This window comes from Anser anser, assembly GCF_964211835.1.
Source record: "Anser anser genome assembly, chromosome: 2".
Classification (NCBI taxonomy): domain Eukaryota; kingdom Metazoa; phylum Chordata; class Aves; order Anseriformes; family Anatidae; genus Anser; species Anser anser.
The window spans coordinates 100,847,839-100,859,372 of NC_139721.1; the positions used below are offsets into that span (position 1 = coordinate 100,847,839).

An 11,534-nucleotide genomic window follows, 5' to 3' on the forward strand; every position below is an offset into this window, starting at 1 on the left:
AGGCTGGCAAGGCTAGCATCCTGGTCGGGGTCTGTTATAGACCGCCGAACCAGGATGAGGAGACGGATGAGGAGTTTTATAGGCAACTGACAGAAGTTGCAAAATCGTCGGCGCTTGTCCTCGTGGGGGACTTCAACTTCCCGGACATATCCTGGAAACACAACACGGCACGGAGAAAGCAGTCTAGGAGGTTTCTGGAGAGCGTGGGAGATAGCTTCCTGACGCAGCTGGTTAGAGAGCCTACCAGGGGTGGTGCCATGCTAGACCTTCTCTTCACAAACAGAGAAGGAGTGGTGGGAGATGTGGTGGTCGGAAACTGTCTTGGGCAGAGTGACCACGAAATGGTAGAGTTCTCTATTCTTGGCGAGGCCAGGAAGGGGACCAGTAAAACTACTGTATTGGACTTCCGGAGGGCTGACTTTGAGCTGTTCAGGACGCTGGTTGGCCGAGTCCCTTGGGAGGCGGTTCTGAAGGGCAGAGGAGTCCAGGAAGGCTGGGCGCTCCTCAAGAAGGAAATCGTGATGGCACAGGAGCGGTCCGCCCCCACGTGTCCAAAGACAAGCCGGCGTGGAAGAAGACCGGCCTGGCTCAACAGAGAGTTGCGGCTTGTGCTTAGCAGAAAAAAGAGGGTTTATAATCTTTGGAAAAAAGGGCGGGCCACTGAGGAGGACTACAAGGATGTAGCGAGGCTGTGCAGGGAGAAAATTAGAAAGGCCAAAGCTCATCTGGAGCTCAATCTGGCTACTGCCGTTAAAGACAACAAAAAATCCTTTTACAAATATATCAACGCGAAACGGAGGACTAAGGAGATCTCCATCCTTTACTGGATGCGAGGGGAAACCTAGTTACTAAGGATGAGGAAAAGGCTGAGGTGCTTAATGTCGCCTTTGCCTCAGTCTTTAGCGGCAATACCGGTTGTTCTCTGGATACCCAGTGCCTTGAGCTGGTGGAAGGGGATGGGGAGCAGGATGTGGCCTTCGCTATCCATGAGGAAATGGTTGGCGACCTGCTACGGAGCTTGGATGTGCGCAAGTCGATGGGGCCGGATGGGATGCACCCGAGGGTACTGAAAGAACTGGCGGAGGAGCTGGCCAAGCCGCTTTCCATCATTTATCGGCAGTCCTGGCTATCGGGGGAGGTCCCAGTTGACTGGCGGCTAGCCAATGTGACGCCCATCTATAAGAAGGGCCGCAGGGCAGACCCGGGGAACTATAGGCCTGTTAGTTTGACCTCAGTGCCAGGGAAGCTCATGGAGCAGATTATCTTGAGGGTCATCACGCGGCACTTGCAGGGCAAGCAGGCGATCAGGCCCAGTCAGCATGGGTTTATGAAAGGCACGTCCTGCTTGACGAACCTGATCTCCTTTTATGACCAAGTGACGCGCTTGGTGGATGAGGGAAAGGCTGTGGATGTGGTTTACCTTGACCTCAGTAAGGCTTTTGATACTGTTCCCCACAACATTCTCCTCAAGAAACTGGCTGCTCGGGGCTTGGACTGGCGTACGCTTCGCTGGGTTAGAAACTGGCTGGATAGCCGGGCCCAGAGAGTTGTGGTGAATGGAGTCAAATCTGGTTGGAGGCTGGTCACTAGTGGTGTCCCCCAGGGCTCGGTACTGGGGCCGGTCCTCTTTAATATCTTTATCGATGATCTGGATGAGGGTGTCCAGTGCACCCTCAGTAAGTTTGCAGATGACACCAAGCTAAGTGCGTGTGTCGATCTGCTCGAGGGCAGGAAGGCTCTGCAGGAGGATCTGGATAGGCTGGAGCGATGGGCTGAGGTCAACTGTATGAAGTTCAACAAGGCCAAGTGCCGGGTCCTGCACCTGGGGTGCAACAACCCCAAGCAGAGCTACAGGCTGGGAGATGAGTGGCTGGAAAGCTGCCTGGCAGAGAAGGACCTTGGAGTATTGGTTGATAGTTGGCTGAATATGAGCCAGCAGTGTGCCCAGGTGGCCAAGAAGGCCAATAGCATCCTGGCCTGTATAAGAAGCAGTGTGGCCAGCAGGTCTAGGGAAGTGATTGTGCCCCTGTACTCGGCTCTGGTGAGGCCGCACCTTGAGTACTGTGTTCAGTTTTGGGCCCCTCGCTACAGGAAGGACATGGACGTGCTCGAGCGAGTCCAAAGAAGGGCGACCAAGCTGGTGAGGGGTCTGGAGAACAAGTCTTATGAGGAGCGGCTGAGGGAGCTGGGCTTGTTCAGCCTGGAGAAGAGGAGGCTCAGGGGCGACCTTATCGCTCTCTATAGTTACCTTAAAGGAGGCTGTAGAGAGGTGGGGGTTGGTCTGTTCTCCCACGTGCCTGGTGACAGGACGAGGGGGAATGGGCGAAAGTTGCGACAGGGGAGTTTTAGGTTGGATGTTAGGAAGTACTTCTTTACCGAAAGGGTTATTAAGCATTGGAATGGGCTGCCCAGGGAGGTGGTGGAGTCACCATCCCTGGAGGTCTTTAAAAGACGTTTAGATGTAGAGCTTAGCGATATGGTTTAGTGGAGTACTTAGTGTTAGGTCGGAGGTTGGACTCGATGATCTTGAGGTCTCTTCCAACCTAGAAATCTGTGATACTGTGATACTGTGATAAAAAGGGCCACATCTTGGTTATTTTACTGGTGTTATTAGATTTGGGAACCTGAATGTGTGAGAAAAACAAGCTGGATTAGTTTCTCTATCACATACAGAAAAAAATATATACACATGGCAATGATTGTTTAATATCGTCTTTCATACCTGCTACTCAAGCTGTCATATTTCTTACAGCAAAAAGTTAAAAGTCAGTTTAATGATAGTGGTGCAAATATAAGTAAATCAAAACTTGCTGTGAATACTTTTGTAAGTGTATGGCATGATTAGATTTATTTAGTAATCAAATACAGTCCTTGAAATTTTCAACTGTGTAAAATAGCTTCTGCAGCAAGTAATTTGTTAACAAAGACATTTTAAAAATGATGTTGATTCTAAGCTTTCATAAGGAACGCTTTTCACATAACAAACCATAATAACTTTAAAAGGCAAGCAGAACTGTAGGCATTTATAAATAAAAATCCAACCTCTGACTGCTACTACCAGATTAGAAATGCACCATATTCGTAACATTTTGTTCATTTATGGAATATAATGGAGTATTTCTAGGAATACAGTTGTATTTGTCACTCAAAGGTATTGAAAGATATTAGAAGTACTTCAAGATACTCTCAGATGTCTTTAAAAATACTGGCTTTGTTATTTAAATGTATAGTGACATTGTTTCCAGCAGCAAAGTATACACCATTGCTGATCATCAGACTTGTCCCTCAAGAGCCAGCTTTCTGCTCAACAGTAGAAAGTACTGATGGCTGGCTACCAAAGTATGCAGAAAGGACAGCTCTGAAAAGTCTGTGAAGGGAGATGTACCCTGTTCCGAGGTGGACAAACTTTTTTTCTGCATGTCATGCTACAGTGTTATAACACAGGAGAGGAATATTATAGACATCCTCTCGATCCAACATGCCTAGCAAAGCAGTAAGTACCTGTACTTCAGTTTGAGTCTCAGCACCTTCCTATTGCCAAATTCCAGCTCCTTCCATGCAAGATGGTTAGGATGGTACTAGAAGGCAGAAGCTTCCAGGAAGACTATGGTTTCCAGGGAAATAGAGGATTATTTTCAGAACCTTCTTACCTACCACAGCAGTAACAAAATACACTAAGTGAAAGATTTAACATATTCCACAGCAAAAGGCTCATAATACCAATAATACTCATAATGTCATATCTAGAAGTTGCGAAAGTTGTTCAATACTTTGCTTCTTTTGTAATTCATCTCTGAGTGTTAAATTACACACTGCAAGATTCAGTCCATTACATTTTGGCTAATACTCATCTCTGTGTAGACAGTGAGATTGCTGAAAGTGCTAAAAACAACTACAGTTCTCTGCGGAGACTAGGAAAGGAAAAAAAATAATGGTGCCTACATCTGTGAATTTTTAGAAGAAAAAAAAAAAAAGCATTTAAAGGCTTTCCCAAGCTATCAATCAGTCAATAGGATCATGGCATACACTTCATCCAATTGTGTTTATAGGGAAAAAGGCCCTCCAGGTACCCGCAAGTTGCTTATTCTGCACATGGATTACATCCTTAGACTGTGGAGCAGAGATTTGAAAAAGCTGTCAGTTCAGCTTTTTCCTTATGAGGGAAATGTACTGAATCATTAGTGTTGTAATCAGATTTGACTTCCCGAATTTAACTAATCCCTGCCTTGTTCATGAATTGGAACTATTGCAGCAGTACTCTGGCTCCCAGTTTCCTTCTAAACAAGCAGCATCCACTGCCTTTCAGCAGAGACTGTATTTTCCCCTCAGCAGAACAACAAGTATTTTAGAGATACTAAAATGTTTGTCTTTGCAAACATTAGAGTAGAGACATTACATTGATTTTCAGTCATAGGAGCAGTTTAACATTAAACAGCTGACTTTCATAAGTTTAAACTTTACTGTAAGGCTTAATTCTAGAGCAAGCTATTAATATCATCACTGTTCTGACCTAAAGCGATGCCCACTTTAACTGCAAGGCTACAAGCCTGCAAGGAGTGCAGGCAATGAGGCACCCATGAGCGTATACATACGGACACACAGAAATACGTATATATACACTTAGGTGTGTATATAGACATTTTTTTTGCAGTACATATATATGTACACATACACACCCATTGTATTTGTGTAGCTGGGACCAGGATGGCACTTCTGAAGTGAATCTCCTGGTCATCTCCACTGATGGTTATTCTAGAGGAACCAAAGCTGTGGGGGCACTCTGGGAGCACAGCTGGTATGTTCCAGTCCCAGACAGCTATTCAATTAGAGTTAATGCAATTTATAAAAATAAATAAATACAGGGGAAACCGGGTCCTCCATACCTGCTGTTTGGATCTAGAGATAGATCCTTATCAGTTCTCACTCCTTGCTAACATAGACACAGCCCTTCTTGACCTGGCCTCCAGGAAACTGATAAAGACAAAAGTTTATCCTGGATGGGAGAGGTCTGGGGCCTCTTAAATTACAAAGTCTCCTTCAGGTGGGCACACCTAGGTAGTCGGGCATAAGCTAATACCAACTAATATAGTACTTCTGCTACTACTATAATGTATAAGCCCATTCAAGTCTCATGTACTCCAGGAATGTCTAATTTGGGGGTTGTTTGTTTTTTAAAGCATTAAGAAATCTTGGATGAATAAAAACCATATAACCAGTTTTTCTGTTCCCCTGTTTTTGAGATTCTATAGAACAGTATTTTTCTTACTCATACTTTCTGCTTGAACTGATGTGAAAGAGTTCACATAAAAACAAGAAAATTATTTCATAATTCAAGATGTCATTTTAATCTTAAGACAACCCTTTCAACTTTCCATGAAAATTATTCTTACTTCTGAAAAAAATTTCCACTAATATAATCATAAAGTGCCAGTCAATACACTAAACTGAGTAAAAATATGTTTTGAAAATCTGTCTACTTTTGTCAAGTTTATCAGACTTCCTCCTACAATGTGAAGAACTCCATTTGGAGTGAAATCTGAACTACAGCGTTAAGGAAATGTAACATCAAGTACCACGCACAAACCTCTTCTGACTCCATTAATAAATAGAACATTGTGGGAAAATAAAGCAGGAAAAGCTTTATTTAATACACATCATAAACTCAAGGAATCAACTGTTAGTGAGTGTAATTTTACAAATGTAATGTCCTAATTCTTAATAACTATCCCAGAGGCAGGAGACAGAAACCCTGAGTTGTCTTATGACCTATCTTATTGCAATTGAAACTGCAAACACGCACAGAAATCTAAAACAGGCATCAGATTTTATGTCACGCTGAGTGATAAAACTTTAGGACAAGATGACTTCTATTCGGCACCCCGGTCTCTTTATGCCACCTCCATTGTAATATCAATGTGACTTATGCTAATTTATCCATGTGATGCTCTTGACTGCTATGGCTCCTGTAACCCTGCAGGTAAGGTAAGGAAAATAAAAGTAGGTAATTATACAAGGTACTCCCAGACTGTGACACAGTGTTAAGGTGAAGAAAGTTCACAAAATGCAACTTAAATGAAAGATTGTCTAAACAATGATGCTACTCCTACCAGGATAGTTCTTTTGTTACCCACATGCTCCTGCTTATAGAGACTAAAGACTCTACATCAAAATCTTGTAATAAGCAAGATAATAACAGGACAGAGGAAATATTAAAAGGCACAAAGTAAGAATAATTTTTTTTTTCTTTCTTCAGGTGCTGAGTTTTATGCAGTAGATATATACTATGATGGATAACTGCAATGGAAATCCTGGATGCTGCAAGAAATTTTATTAGCTATTCAGTAGATGCCATTGTTTCCTCAAATTTAAATTAATCCCAGTACTTCAGAGCAGGTTGCTAGGAGGCCATTAGAGCTGCTACATTTTCATAGAGGTACTAAAGCTAAATCCTGTTAGCTGCAGACATGGATCACAGCATATTTTTCATAGCAAGAAGAATAAAACCATTCTAGTTCTTATGTTCCACCTCTCAACTTTCTCCTCCATTTTGCATTTGATATGTTCTTCTCTTCCTGGTCTCAGCTGTTGTCAGCATTGCTATGCACTGTAAAGCACTTGCCACATCCTTCAAAAAGGAAACTAAATATCAGTAGTGCCTGAAATGGTTTCTGCATAAAACATTGTGGTCCTCACGGATGATAAAGCAATATAAATACACAGCTATGTGATTAATGTAAGGCGATATGATTAAGTGCAAGTCAGTGTGATTAACAGAGCTACAACACATTAGCCCTCTGTTTTCTCTTTCCATAATTAACTTAATCGATTCTAAATTTGTTCCAAAATTAGGATGATGCTATTTAAAGCATTTTTTCAGATTGAAAGTACCATGTTGGTAAGTATTTATTTTCCTAACCTTCAGCTATTTACTATTTTGCTTCAGAATAAATATGCATCTGTGAATATTTCAAGATCTCTCTCAGTGTCACAGTGGCTGATTCCAGGGGAAATTGCTGTGTGTAAATTGCAGCACTGCTCTAAAAATAAATGTTTCAGAGATTTTGGGGTCATGTTTGGTTAAGAGAAAAAGTTTTACCACAGTGATACAACGCTCCTTATGAATATGGACAAGGAATGCTTTTATTATATATGTATATTATGAATGCTTTTATTATGTATGAAAGTAGTATTTGGAAGTAGATGAAAACTATTAAAAATCCACAGAAGAGATGAAGAATTTCTCGATCCCTGAAGCCAGACAGGGAAGAATTCAGCTCGGGTGTTCAGAAATCAAGCAATTAGCTGTACACTTCCCAAAGTAGTAACCTAAAAATCCCTTTTCCCTAACAGGAGGCAGGCGTGATTGCCCAAAGCACTATTGCTTCTTAGGACCACCTGATGAATTCCCCAGCTGTCCGTACAGTGGGAAGATGCTGTCAGGTCACAAAAAGGTTTCATTGCTGCTTCAGGCAATACTGAGCACAACTCCGTGCTCCTCGCTCACCTAGCTGGAGTCAGTTAGCTTGGCTTCTTGCAGATCAGTGCTGGTTCCCACTGCTTTGTGCCAGCACCCAGCGACCTTCCCACCGCAACCTGCTTGTCCCCACTGCACTGATCAGAGCAGCCTCGCAACTGCAGCACCTGGCAGGAAATATTAATAGCCTGATACAAGAGATAGGATCAGTGGAACAACCACCAGAAATACAAAGGAGATCCCAAGAGCTGCTGCTTCCATTCATTTTTATTAAAAAAAAAAATATGCTGAACTCTTGGACAAATGAAGAACTCATGACTGTGCAACTGCATAACATCACCGCAAGTAAATCACAGGAACTGAGAAACACTGAACAAGAGCAGAGCGTGAGCTCTGCCCCCACGGGGACTTTTTCTGGAAAGAAAGAGCTACTGGGCTGTCCTACGTCAGGGACAACTGCTGGGCAGACGTAGTTGTAAAGTGCTGGGCATATGCAGGGATATGCTGAATAACCCCTGGGAAATCTGCTAGTCTACGGTCAGAGCAGATTTTCTCCTCTCTCCTACATCATCCTTTGCCAGTAAGCAGTGTATGTTCAACGCTATTGATTCTTAGGAGATCTTCTCATTTTGACATACATCTGATAGAAAAAAAAGGTTAGGAATATTTGGATTATCATAGCTGTTAGTCCTTCCATTCTTGCAGAAAACAACAACAGGAGAAGAGAAGAGAAGAGAAGAGAAGAGAAGAGAAGAGAAGAGAAGAGAAGAGAAGAGAAGAGAAGAGAAGAGAAGAGAAGAGAAGAGAAGAGAAGAGAAGAGAAGAGAAGAGAAGAGAAGAGAAGAGAAGAGAAGAGAAGAGAAGAGAAGAGAAGAGAAGAGAAGAGAAGAGAAGAGAAGAGAAGAAAAGAAAAGAGAAGAAAAGAAAAGAAAAGAAAAGAAAAGAAAAGAAAAGAAAAGAAAAGAAAAGAAAAGAAAAGAAAAGAAAAGAAAAGAAAAGAAAAGAAAAGAAAAGAAAAGAAAAGAAAAGAAAAGAAAAGAAAAGAAAAGAAAAGAAAAGAAAAGAAAAGAAAAGAAAAGAAAAGAAAAAGTGTTCAAATTTAAAGCAAAATGAAAAAAAAAATCCACCAACAAATTTTTGGCATAGATAGGAGCCTGGAAAATTTCACCTGTAAGTAAGGACAACTTGAAAAGCCATCACTATTTAATTGAAGGGATATCGGAAGGGAATTAATCAAGTAATCAGAAAGAATAAGAATGCAGCATCTAACTCTGCTGCCAGGATAATTTTGATGAGAATTTGAAGTAGCCACAGTGGGATTTATCATGTTATCCTGTTCAGAATAGAAAGCACAGGAAGCATTGGATGGATTCCTACACAAGTGCAAGAAAAGCATGTGATGTGTTTTCCATAACATGCCACAAAATGCATGGGTTTAATTTTTTGCATTTTACCCATAAACGTAAGAAATCTAATTTCTGCCCAAACAACCATGCAATCACTGCCAGTTAATTTTAATGCAATTATTTCTCCTCTGAGCAGATTTTACATTCCAAAAAAGATGCCAATTGAGTAAAGATGCCAACAGAGAGAGATGAGGACTGAAAGATAAATAGATACTCATATGGCCAAAGTTCAATGGCTCTAAGTTAAGTTCTATTAATATATATTTAGGAATGAAACTGCAAATTCAGTGTCTAGTTAAAGACAGAAAAAACAACAACAACAACAACAAGAAAACACCTAATCTTTGAATAAGCCAGAACCCTTTAGCACCTCCAAAACCTATAAAATCTTTTGCCCATTTTCTAGGTCATGAGGTGATCCTCAATGATCCTCAAAAGGATTTTTCAGTTTCAATTTAGAATCTTCTGCAGCAAAACTAACTGTAGATAACCAAATATGGAAAAAAATAATCAATAGCCTATGAGCACAGATTTTAGAAAGAGTCAATGTGAACCCTGTAGGGCCATTTAAGCACTTTCTTCAGGAAAAACAAACAAACAATCAAAAAAAAAAAACTACTATTTGAGAAACCTTCCCTCTGCACTATATCATTCAATATAACAAGCCTGGAAATTCACACACAGCTTTCAAATACCTGAAGAGCTTTAGCAGTATCTGTTATATTAAAATTAATTTAACTTTTCAGAGTTACTGCCTTGTACCTTGCATAACTTAAAGGAAACATATATTTCTCAAGAGAGTAGATAAGCTCCGCATCAGGAGAAAGCAACAAGGGACATACAAGCAGAACTTCGAGCTTGCCCTGCACACTTGGATGGTGCAGAGATTTCTCCCTAGCTTGCAGGTCCTAGATTTTCCTTTTGCAGTCATAACTCCTCATTTCTCATTTTGTGAAGGGCTACCACAGACACTATAAACAAGCTATCACATATCAAGCAAATCATAGCCCAAACCCCTTCTTCTGTCTCTAGAACAGAAGGATAGAACAATTTGCATTCCACACACCTTAGTAACCTATGCAAGAAATTGAGCAAGAGTCCATAACCAAGGAGAATCTAAATTCCCCATTCAAGCCTGGGAATTATTTTTTGATTGTGTATCTATAATATTTGTCCTTTTGAAATCCAATTCTCCTTAAGCTGACTGTTTATTGAGCAAGTCCAGCTCCTGTGTGATTAAAACCCGTTCTAAAACTATCTCCTTACTTAGCAGAAAAATCTCCAATGCCTTTCAAGAAGTATCTATTTATGTCGGCCTTTAAAATACAATTATTATACCTCTCTGTTAGACCTGCTGTGCCAATAGAGAATTGGATTATATTTTACGTTAAATTCACTCACAAACTTTCAGAAAGAAATTATGATTGTAAAAAATCTGTTTATCATCAATGACTATGACAGCAAGAACGTAATTCCTGTATTTTGGGCTATGTATGCCAAGCTATCAGATCAGAGATTTTTTTTTTTTATTTAACTGTCAATTGAGAAGATTTATTCTTGAGAAGTATCGTGAACAACTGTGCCATTTCTACAATTTCTTTCTTCTCCAGACTATCCCAAACTTGAGTGTTTTTTACAAATAGAATGGAAAAAATAGATATAAGAGAATGCTACTGAAAAACTGAAAGTACACCTGGAAAAAAAAAAGTAACACTATATTATGCAAATGTATATGTTTACTGGGTAATTTACACGACCTTGATTGAAGTCTCTAGATTAAAAGGATCCTGTAATATTTCTGTAGTGGGTGAGCTGGTATCAGAATAGTGCATCTTCATTTTCTTACTCTTTTCCTTAGAGATCAGATAAATGTTTCCCAGATGATTATATAGTGTCTGCTAGGAAGATGCTGTCACTTCTGTCAGAAAAACATACTCTTGGAAAAGAAATTTTGTGGGACTGAGCATCTGTTCAGATGTTTTTATCCTCCTGAAAAAAAAAAAGGGCCTTTTGTAAACAAATATTTTTCACATGCATGCTCCCCAGGGGTCTGTTGCTCTGCTTCTACTCCTCCGTGCAAGACGTTTTGCTGACTCACGGAGTCTCTGGGCAAGGTGAGTCCTGTCACTGCCAGCTCAGGAAAATGCTGAGCATGAGAATGAAAATGCACGTTTATTGTCATTGCATGAGGAAACTGTGGGAAGGAGAAGCGTGCCAGAAAAAAACATATGAGCAGCTGAGCTTAGCTGGAAGACCTCACTGAAGTTACCTGCTTCTTAGTTTTATCTAATATAGCACAGGAGAGCATCAGGAAACACATTTATTCATAGCCTCCATGCACATATGCTCACCAGTGACCCATGGGGTGGAACATGCACACTGACTTCTGTCAAGAACATGGAGCATTTTCTTCCTTGGAGGGGGAAAAAAAAAAAGTACTGGTAGTACTCTTAGCATATGCAGTATTCAGTTTATACTCACCCATTAACTGAATGCTGGGTCTTCTTACTTAAAAAAATAATAATTAAAAAAAATCATTTCTGCTATTGCAAGACCAGATTGCTGCAGAAATTTGCAATCCAAAAAGATCTCAATGTAAAAAAAAAAAAAAAAAAAAAAAAACCTTATAATTTGATATTTTAATTATCCTGCTG

At 40.6% G+C, this 11,534-nt stretch overlaps 1 protein-coding gene across 3 annotated transcripts in view; it reads right to left on the bottom strand.

The window, feature by feature from the left end:
• Window positions 1-11,534, bottom strand: part of AMPH (amphiphysin) — a 131,293-nt gene that overhangs the window by 90,073 nt on the left and 29,686 nt on the right. The gene's annotated exons all lie outside the window — the stretch shown is intronic.